The sequence below is a fragment of the Medicago sativa genome, chromosome 3 (assembly GCF_051527215.1).
Source record: "Medicago sativa cultivar Bolivia chromosome 3, Bolivia_mono, whole genome shotgun sequence".
Taxonomy (NCBI): Eukaryota; Viridiplantae; Streptophyta; class Magnoliopsida; order Fabales; family Fabaceae; genus Medicago; species Medicago sativa.
In genome coordinates this window covers 23,509,713-23,520,227 of record NC_140751.1, presented here as the reverse complement: position 1 = coordinate 23,520,227, position 10,515 = coordinate 23,509,713, and the positions used below count along the sequence as shown (strand labels likewise).

At 40.1% G+C, this 10,515-nt stretch overlaps 1 pseudogene; it reads right to left on the bottom strand.

Moving 5' to 3' along the window:
- Positions 1-3,550: 3,550 nt before the first annotated feature.
- On the bottom strand, positions 3,551-9,888 carry LOC146936486 (putative galacturonosyltransferase-like 7 pseudogene; annotated as a pseudogene).
- Between the last annotated feature and the right edge of the window lie 627 nt (positions 9,889-10,515).

Here is a 10,515-nt window from a genome sequence, read left to right as displayed (position 1 = left end):
TACCGCTCCAGCGTCGTGGATCCACGGCCTTCCAAGGAGACAACTGTAAGAAGCGTTGATGTCCATAGCTTGGAAAGTGATTTGGAACGTCTCTGGACCAATGGTAGTTGGCAAGTCCACTTTCCCGAGAACATCTTTGCGGGATCCATCAAAAGCCTTAACCAGATAGCTGCTACCCCTCAGGGAAATTCCATGATGACTTAATTGCCTTAGTGTGGACTCAGGCATTACATTCAACGATGATCCAGTGTCCACCAAAACGTTGGATATCATATCAGACCCACAGTGCACCGAGATGTGTAGAGCCAAGTTGTGGTGTTTCCCTGCTTCGGGGAGTTCATCGTCACCAAACCCCAAGTTATTGCAAGCAATGATGTTACCCACTATTCCATTGAACTGATCCACAGAGACTTCATGATCAACATAGGCCTGTTCCAGCACCTTCATTAACACTTTCCTGTGAGCTTCTGAACTCAAGAGCAGAGACAAGATGGATATCTTTGATGGGGTTTGCAGCAGCTGGTCAACAATCTTATAATCGCTCTTCTTGATAAGCCTCAGAATTTCGTCCAGGTTAGATTCTTCAATGGGCTGGCCCGAGGGGCTGGCATTCTCTTCCTCAAGGTTATCCATGTTTCTTCTCTTGTACAATCTTGTTTGATAAACTCTATCTGGTTGGTGAATCTTGCGAGCACGAACCACCTTTCAGATTGCGGCAGAAGAACCAGGAGACAATGAGCACGGGAAGCCATTTGTGATCGATGAATGATGCATGATATGCAAATGCGAAAAGACTCTTTTTTGTCAGAGGACTTTGTCAAAGTGGTTGTGAACATCACGGAGAAACACAGTTTTATTTGAAGATCTTGAGCAAAACTAGAAGTTTAGTTGAGATGGTATCACTTGGTGTTCACATCCGTGATGTTCAAAAGATGACTTGTCTAAGTCCTCCGATAAATGCATGGAAAAAAGTTTATGCATGTATGCATGTATGCATGAATGCATGATTATGTTCAAGTTCGGAGAAAACATGGTGGGTTGAAGTTCAAAGTCGAGGAGTCATGGGTGGACACGGTGTCCGGTGAAACTAAGGCTTTAGGATAATAGTAACCGGGTTCTAAAAAGTTCCCAAGTTGCAACCTCTCCGACGTATATCACGGTGTCACGAGACAACACTCGCTCCATGATTATACGTGGAAGGTCTAACTTGAGTGTAGTATCGCGTGACGACTAAAACTCGAGACAACACTCGGTTTAGCCTCCGCAATACGTCCTAGAAAAATGGCCATGGATGGGTTTGGTTACCTACGGTTCATAGCGTCATAGAACAATTAGAAGTAAAGTGCCTAAACGCGACAACACGCGCCGACAACATCACCTCCAAAATGCCTCAGCTATGTGGGATTGATCGCATAATCCAAAACACGAGGCAACCCCCGGAATGAATTGTCGATTATATCCCCCCTAAATCCTAAGTTCACTCAGCCCGGGTGCAGGACTTTTGATATTCTCACCCCACACGTTTGCAAGAAATTAAACATTTATTCACATGGGAAAGCAAGTAAAAGAAACAAGTAAAAATACAAGCGCAAGCGTGGAAATAAAGACTAGGCGTAACTCTCGAATCTCCCCAGTGAAGTCGCCAGCTGTTTTATCTTGGTTTTCGGGTGTCAAACATTGATTACGTTTGAACCTTTTAAACCGGTGATATCTTATTTTTTCTTGGGAAGGGAAAAAGTAAGCAAAACCCTTGAGAATCGAGGTCCGGGAGTTGTTTTCGCTATGGGAAGGTGTTAGGCACCCATAACGACTATAGTACCCTATAGGAACCGTCTTTAATTTCTACGCGTGCGCTTTATTTTTAAATGCTATTTTGAAAAGTATTTATTAAACCTAAAGTTTGCTAAGTGAAGAATTGGAGGGAGAAGAATGTTTTTGGATTTTTATTTTAGTTGAATTGAAGGAATTTTGATTCCTTGCCTACGTACCCGATTAAGGGATCAAATCCACCGTAGTTCTCTTCCAAAAATGTTTTTGTTTTTGTTTGTTGATTTTAAGTTTGAAAATTGGAGTTTGAAGAATAGAAAGAGGCCTCAAGGGCATGAGATTAGGAAATTGTGAGGTTGGATTAGTGAATTGCAAAAAGAAGTCAAAGTTTGATTATTTTCATTGAATTTTTGATTAAGAAAATAAAAGGAAAATTCAATGGGGTTTTGACCCCAAGGTTTATTATGAAAATGGTTTGAATGATGTTGTTCATATTTTTTTGGGAAATTGATTTTTCTCTAAGTATAAACCCTAGGCATTCATCTAAACATACAATCCTAAGCATACATCTAAACATGCATATTCTAACTATATAGTGATGTGTGTGCATGTGTCGGTGCTTGTGTCGGTGTACATCATTAGAGTCCATTGTCCTTTACATCATTGGCCTAGATACATTCTATGGCCTCTTTGCCAAGAAATTAAATTTGCATAAGAAAAAATATTACAAAAAAATTCCTAAGTTTTACATTCTAAATCTTGCATGAATTTTAAATGGTAAGGAAAATGAAGATAAAAAAACACAAGATGGAAATAAAGGGGTTAGTGGACAAAAATGCATGAAATGATGGAAATATTGCATAAAAGAAATGGTAGAAAAGACAAGAAAACAAAAACTAACAAAATGCACTAGAAGTATATACAATCACATAGAATTTTTGGAAAGTTTTTATAAGCACTTGAAATGGTAAAAAGTATAGGAACATAGAAAATACAAGAGGCAAATTCACATATGGCATTTCATACATCTTGGAAGCAAGAATTTCAGCCGAGTCATAGAACAAGAAAATTGCAATTAAACACATGTTTGAAGCGTTTTTTAGGCAAGAAAAGTACCAAGACATGGGGTAAAAAAAAATCTATCATAACACACATTTAGAATCATTTTCGAGTGCAAGAAAAAATTAACTGAATCACAAGTAAAAGATAGAACAAATTTACAAGGCATGGCACCCATTTTTTTGGAGCGTTTTTATAGGCAAGAAAATCAAACAAAGTGCAAGTAAAAAAAAGGAACCATTATTAACAACTTGCAAAGAAAATTGAAACTAACAAAAGATAGTACACACATTTTTTACGTTTTCAAGAACAAGATTCAAATCTGAAAATGATCAAGAGACAATCAAAAGGATCAAAGCATATAGAATTTTTATCTACATTTTAACAAAACATTCAACAAGAACTAAAAAACTAACGATATCAATTACGCCTTACACATATATTTTTCTAAGCAATTTTAACATATAAAACACATCAAGAATTAACAAAAATATTAAGAAGAACAACTAGAAAAAAAAAGTTAGTAATTTTACCAATTAATTTGGAGCAAACAGGGGTGTACCTGGCAAGAAGTAGCATGCGGATAGCAAAATGCAGCAAAGAGCAAGAATGAGGCCCAGGCCCAAACTCAATTCTTCTTGAAGCCACACAACACTTCTTCTTTTCTTCTTCTTCCTCTTTCCTTCTGCAGATTTGCGGCACTCCTTTCTTCTCTTCTCCGTCACTTCTTCTTCTTCTTCCTCGCACCTTCTTCTGGGTTGCCGGCACTCTTTTCTTCCTTCACTTCACTAGATCCATCACCATCACCCCAGTGTTAAAGTAACAAGCTTTCCTCTTCTCAGACGTCGTTGAAAACACCGGGTCCGACCAAAACGCCGCCGTGAAAAACTTTGTGAAATTAGCATGACAATATTGCGGTGCTCCGATTGTATTCGACCCTAAATCAGTATTCCACCGGCTTTGCAATATCGTCTTGTAAAACATGATCTGAATCCAAGTAAATCACTCTTTTCACACAACTTTCTACGAGATCCGCACGATAATTTCTTGCGTAATTCAAAGGCTGTTCAAGTGCTTGTCTCACAGAAGTTGAAATCAAATTCTTAACAATGTTCCGATCGAAATAATACACCTTGAATTTCAACTGCGGAAAAGTTGTTCGAACCAATGTTTCCAGATCCGTATCTGTAACAAGGAAGTGAAAAGAGAAAAAACGTTCTCTGGACAAGAAGCGTGATAAAGAATGGAATGCACTGCAGCGATTGAACCACGAAGATACTCAACATCAAGAGTAATCGCTACATGAACCAAACTTGGATGACATGCACCGATTTCCCTTGAAATCAGTTCGCATTGATCGGGATTACGAAAAAACGGAGATGTGTGAAAGGAGAATCGGTAATCACGTTGAGGATTATGGAGGTTGAAGGTTGTTGATGAAGGTTTTGGTTATGGAGGATTTGTGGTGGTGATTATGGAGGTTCGGTGGTGATGATGGAGGTTGAAGATGAAGATGGAGGTGGTTAGAGTTTGTTAGGGTGGAGATAGAGGATGAGAAAGTTAGTTAGGGTGGTTGAGTGGTGGTTGAAGGTGGTGGAAGAAGTTAGTTAGGGTGGTGGAAGTTTGTTAGGGATGAGAGAAAATTAGTTAGAGGAGAGGGAAAATTGGGAGAAAATAAGTTATGAATTTTTGTGATTTTTTTGTGAAAAATGATTGAATGTTGAATCTTGACCTTGACTTTGACTTATATAGGTGATGTGGTAAGCCTTGGACCAATTGGAATGAGACATGTGGCACTAGACTTGTAACAAACTCTCAAGGACCAATAGCATTTGGACACATGGCACTTGGACTCTAACAAACTTAAAAGGGATTAAAATGTAAATAACAAAAGTACGAGGATTAAAATGAAAATTAAACTAAAATTGAATTGAAAAAGTAAATTGAAAATTAACGTAAAACGAGACGATTAAAAACAACAAAGCAGATTAAAACGAATCAGAAATATTATGTGAAATGACCAAAACGCCCCTAGGGACTAAAACGACTAAAAATGACTCAGATGCAATTTTAAAATGGATTTTTAACAGGGAATTAAAGCAAGAGCTTATACAAACAACTTAAAAGACTCAGAGACAAATTTAAGAGTTTAAACAGAGTTTTGACACATGAATAGACTAAAATGCCCCTAGGGGCAAAACTGACTCAAAATGACTTCAAATGCAAATTAAAAATGGATTTTGACATAGAATTGAAATGAAGACTTATTCAAACTATTTGAGAGGACTCAAACAAGTTCTAAAAGATTGGAAGAGATTTTATCATGGGAAATGACCAAAATGCCCCTAGGGGCTAAACTGACTAAAAAAATGACTCAACTGATATTTTTTTGAAATGAATTTTGACATGAGATTGAAACAAGGACTTATACAATTTAAAAGACTCAAACAATTTTCAAGGATTAAAATGAGTTGAATGCAGGAAATGACTAAAATACCCTTTTATGTGAATTTTGCAAACAACATTGAAATAAAATGCAGAGAACGATGCAATTAATCAGAGACATATCAAATGACTTATAATGCAAGAAAAGAAGAATTGAACAAGTATTTTTAGGTCCAAAATTAGGGTGTAACACACACACAAATGCAAATAATCACATAATAACACACACAACACACATAATTTAAATAACAAAATAAAACTAGCGAAAATCGGGCTGTTACAACTCTCCCCCACTAAAAAGAATTTTCACCCTCGAAAATTACCTGAAGGAAACAACTCTGGGTACGCAACCCTCATCCTACTCTCCGATTCCCAAGTGGCACTCTCACCGGTTGGTCCAACCCAAATCACTTTAACTAAAACGACCTCCTTGCCATGCAAACGCTTCACTTCACGATCTTCAATCCTAACCGGCCAAGTCTCAACGGTCAAATTATCCCTTACTTCCAAATCATCCACTTGAATCACATGAGACGCATCATACACATACTTCCTCAACTGAGACACATGGAACACATCATGAAGATTCGACAAAGATGGCGGTAACGCAATCCGATACGCTACAACCCCAACCTTCTCAACAATCTCAAAAGGTCCAACAAAACGAGGAGTCAACTTCCGACACGTCAAAGCACGTCCAACACCAGTTACAGGATTCACTCTCAAAAACACATGATCACCAACCTGAAACTCAATGTCTTTCCTCCTCTTATCATGATAACTCTTCTGCCTACTCTGAGACGCTCTCATCTTCTCTTGAATCATCTTAACCTTCTTGGTCGTCTCTTGCACAACTTCCGGACCTAACAAGGCACTTTCTCCTGACTCATACCAACACAAAGGAGTTCTACACCTCCGACCATACAAAGCCTCAAACGGTGCCATTCCGATGCTAGAATGAAAACTGTTGTTGTAAGTAAACTCAATCAACGGTAAACATTCAATCCAACTGACACCTTGCTCCAACACACAAGCTCTCAACAAATCTTCCAAACTCTGAATAGTCCTCTCCGTCCGACCATCAGTCTGGGGATGATTCGCAGAACTCAACCTCAACTTAGTTCCAAAAGCATCTTGCAAACTCTCCCAAAACTTAGAAGTAAACCTCGGATCCCGATCCGACACAATACTAGAAGGAACACCATGCAATCTAACAATCTGCTCAATGTAGATCTCAGCCAACATAGCCACAGACATACCGGTCTTAATAGGAACAAAATGTGCCGACTTCGTCAACCGATCCACAACCACCCAAATAGAGTCAAAACCCTTAACAGTCTTTGGCAACGCTCCAACAAAGTCCATTGATATGCTATCCCACTTCCACTCTGGCACAAACAACGGTTGCATCAAACCTGACGGTCTCTGATGTTCAATCTTAGACTTCTGACAAACCAAACAAGCATACACAAACTCTGCAATATCCTTCTTCATTCCAGGCCACCAAAACAACCTCTTCAAATCCTGATACATCTTAGTTGCTCCTAGATGAATACTCAAACTACTTCTGTGACCTTCTTTCAAAATCTGCCTCTTAAGCTCAAGAATACTTGGCACACAAACACGATCAACAAGTTCCAAATATTCCTTATGAACATTCTTGATCTCTTCCAAAATATTACTTGTCAGCTTCAACATGCCCAACCGCACACCATCCGGCGTCAACTCGCTAACCAAAATCAAATCTCGAAACTGCTCAATCAACTCCAACTCTTTAACCATCAAAGAAGACATGTGCAACGACTTCCTACTCAAAGCATCAGCAACAACATTAGCCTTTCCAGGATGATAGCTCAACTGGAAATCAAAATCCTTAAGATACTCCAACCATCTCCTCTGCCTCATATTCAACTCCTTCTGGTCAAACAGATACTTCAAACTCTTGTGATCACTGAATACTTCAAACTTAGAACCATACAGATAATGCCTCCAGATCTTCAACACATACACAACGGCCGCTAATTCCAAATCATGAGTCGGATAATTCTTCTCATGCACTTTCAACTGCCTTGAAGCATAAGCCACAACCTGACGATTCTGCATAAGCACACCACCAAGACCCATCTTAGAAGCATCACAATACACAACAAATGATTCCTTCGGATTCGGCAAAATCAACATTGGAGCCGATGTCAACCTCTTCTTCAACTCTTGGAAACTCTTCTCACACTTAGCATCCCAAACATAAGCTTCTCCTTTCCGAGTCAATTGCGTCAATGGTAACGCCAACTTAGAGAATCCTTCAATGAACCTCCGATAATAACCTGCCAATCCAAGAAAGCTTCTAACTTCAAAAACAGACTTAGGTGATTCCCATTGCAACACTGCATTAACCTTCGACGGATCCACCGCAATACCACCTTTAGAAATCACATGACCAAGGAAACTCACTTCCCACAACCAAAACTCGCACTTGGACAACTTAGCGAACAACTTCTTCTCTTTCAAAACTCCCAACGCCATCCTCAAATGCTCGGCATGCTCTTCTTCAGACTTAGAATACACCAAAATATCATCTATAAACACCACCACAAAACGATCCAGAAAAGGATGAAATATTCTATTCATGTACTCCATGAAGACATCTGGCGCATTAGATACTCCAATTGGCATCACAGAATACTCATAGTGTCCATACCTCGTTCTGAACGCAGTTTTGGATATATCTTCCGCCTTCACTCTAATCTGATGATATCCTGATCTCAAATCAATCTTGCTGAACACTTTCGCACCAACCAACTGATCCATCAAATCATCAATTCTCGGAAGTGGATACCGATTCTTGATTGTCACTTTGTTCAACTGCCGATAATCCACACACAACCTCATGCTTCCATCTTTCTTCTTAACCAACAACACAGGAGCTCCCCACGGCGAAACACTTGGCCTGATAAACTGTTTCTCAAGCAACTCTTCCAACTGCTTCTTCAACTCACCCAGCTCTAATGCAGACATCCGATAAGGCGCAATCGAAATAGGACTCGTTCCAGGCACCAAATCAATTGCAAACTCAACTTCCCTCTCCGGCGGTAACTCGGTAATGTCGTCCGGAAAAACTTCGGGAAACTCTTGCACTACCGGCAAATCACCAACTCCTTTCTCACTACTCTCCTTCAAGGAAGCAAACATCATGAATACACAAGCTTCACCATCCAAAGACATCTTCACTTGCTCCGCGGTCAAGAACCTTCTACCTTCCTCAGCTACCGGCTTAGAAAACGTTACACTCTTGGTCAAACAATTAATGTTAACACCAAAAGTCAACATCCAATCCATACCGAAAATCACGTCCATATGCTTCAACGGAAGACACACAAGATCCAACTCAAAATCAATATTTCCAAAACTAACAGGACATTTAGCACACACAAAAGAAGTAGTCACTGAACCACTAGCTGGGGTATCGATAACCATCCCTCGAGACAACAGAGTCACAACCAAACCCAAACGCTCAACACAACTAGCCGCGATAAAAGAATGAGTAGCACCAGTATCAATAATTGCAATCAAAGGAGTATTATTGATAAAACACATACCTCAGATGAGATTATCCGGATGCTCCACCTCTTCCGCATTCAATGCAAACACCTTGCCCGCAGCCTTCTTCAGTTTGGTACACCTAGTACTGATATGCCCTTTCTCACCACAATTGTAGCAAGTGATCTCCTTCTCCACATAAGTACACTCATAAGCCTTGTGACCCGCCTTTCCACACTTGTAACAACTATCACCTTTCTTGCAATCATTAGCAAAATGACCCAAAGTACCACACTTGAAGCACCTCACCTCAGCAACATTCACCTTAGAACCTCCACCACCTTCTCTCTTCTTGCCTTTGTCTTTGTTGTACGGCTTCCCAAATCCATGACTCTTCCCTTTCTTCTCATTCTGAGCCTTGTAGTGATTAACCTGAGCTCTCCCAGCATCATCAAACATGCGACACTTATGCACCAAAGTATCAAAATCACGGATCTCCTGAACACACATATACTGGTAGATGTCGGGCCTCAAACCGCTCTCGAACTTTACACACTTGGAAACCATAGCATCCTCCACATTGATGTACGGACAAAACCTTGAAAGCTCCTCAAACTTCGCCGCATATTCAGCCACCGAACTGTTCTCTAGCTTCAAGTTCAAGAATTCTACTTCCTTCTTAGTCCTCAAATCCTCAGGAAAGTACTTCCTCAAAAACTCAGTCTTGAACCTAGCCCAAGTCACAGCTCCACCAGCCTCAAGTCTTCCCTTAGCATTGGTCCACCAATACTCAGCCTCCTCAGCAAGCATGTGAGTAGCCAACCTGAGCTTTTGGTCCTCACTAGTCACCATAGCACGAAAGATCCTCTCCATGTCTTGCACCCACTTCTGAGCTCCGTCCGGGTCATACCTACCCTTGAACGTCGGCAAACTGTTTCGCAAGAAACGATCCAACCTCCGCTCTTCCGCCTCACTAGGATCACGATGACCAGCTGCCGCTTGCTCATTAACCATAGGCAACACCTGAGCCACCGAAGTCAAAGCCTGAGCAATCGCTCCATCATCTCTACCACCAACCATCTCACTTCTACACAAAACCAACCAACAGATAAGAACAACAGCACAACAACACAAGAACAAGTATCGAAGGTAACTTATTACCATTCACATACTAACGGGGTCAATCAACAAACACTAATCTACTAGTCTAGACAAGACTGACCACGGCTCTGATACCAACTTGTAACACCCTATTTCTATTAAGCGGTAAAACGCGCGAATACATCAGAAATATTCTAGAAATAGATGCTACGTCTCAAAACAAACCAAATAATATCATGCATATATATAATATTTGAACGGTCACAGCGGAATTCAAATCATAACTTCAACATATACATGCCATGGTCAATAAATCCTCAAATGAAAATACTCCAAGTCCGACAAGTGGGCAATAGCAACAACATAGCCAAAAAATCCAAAATAATAACCAGACGCTAATCCTAATCAGAGCCTAGATACTACAACACTGACACGACAACGGAGAAAACTCCCGGCGTCCAAACATCCAACAAGCAAACTCACCAAGCATCTAGTCCTGCACAACGTCTACCCATCCATACAGATAGGTAGGCGGTCGAAGCCACTGGGGGTAAGTATTACATTAATCATAATCAGATATAATTATAAAGAATTCATAAGTATTTG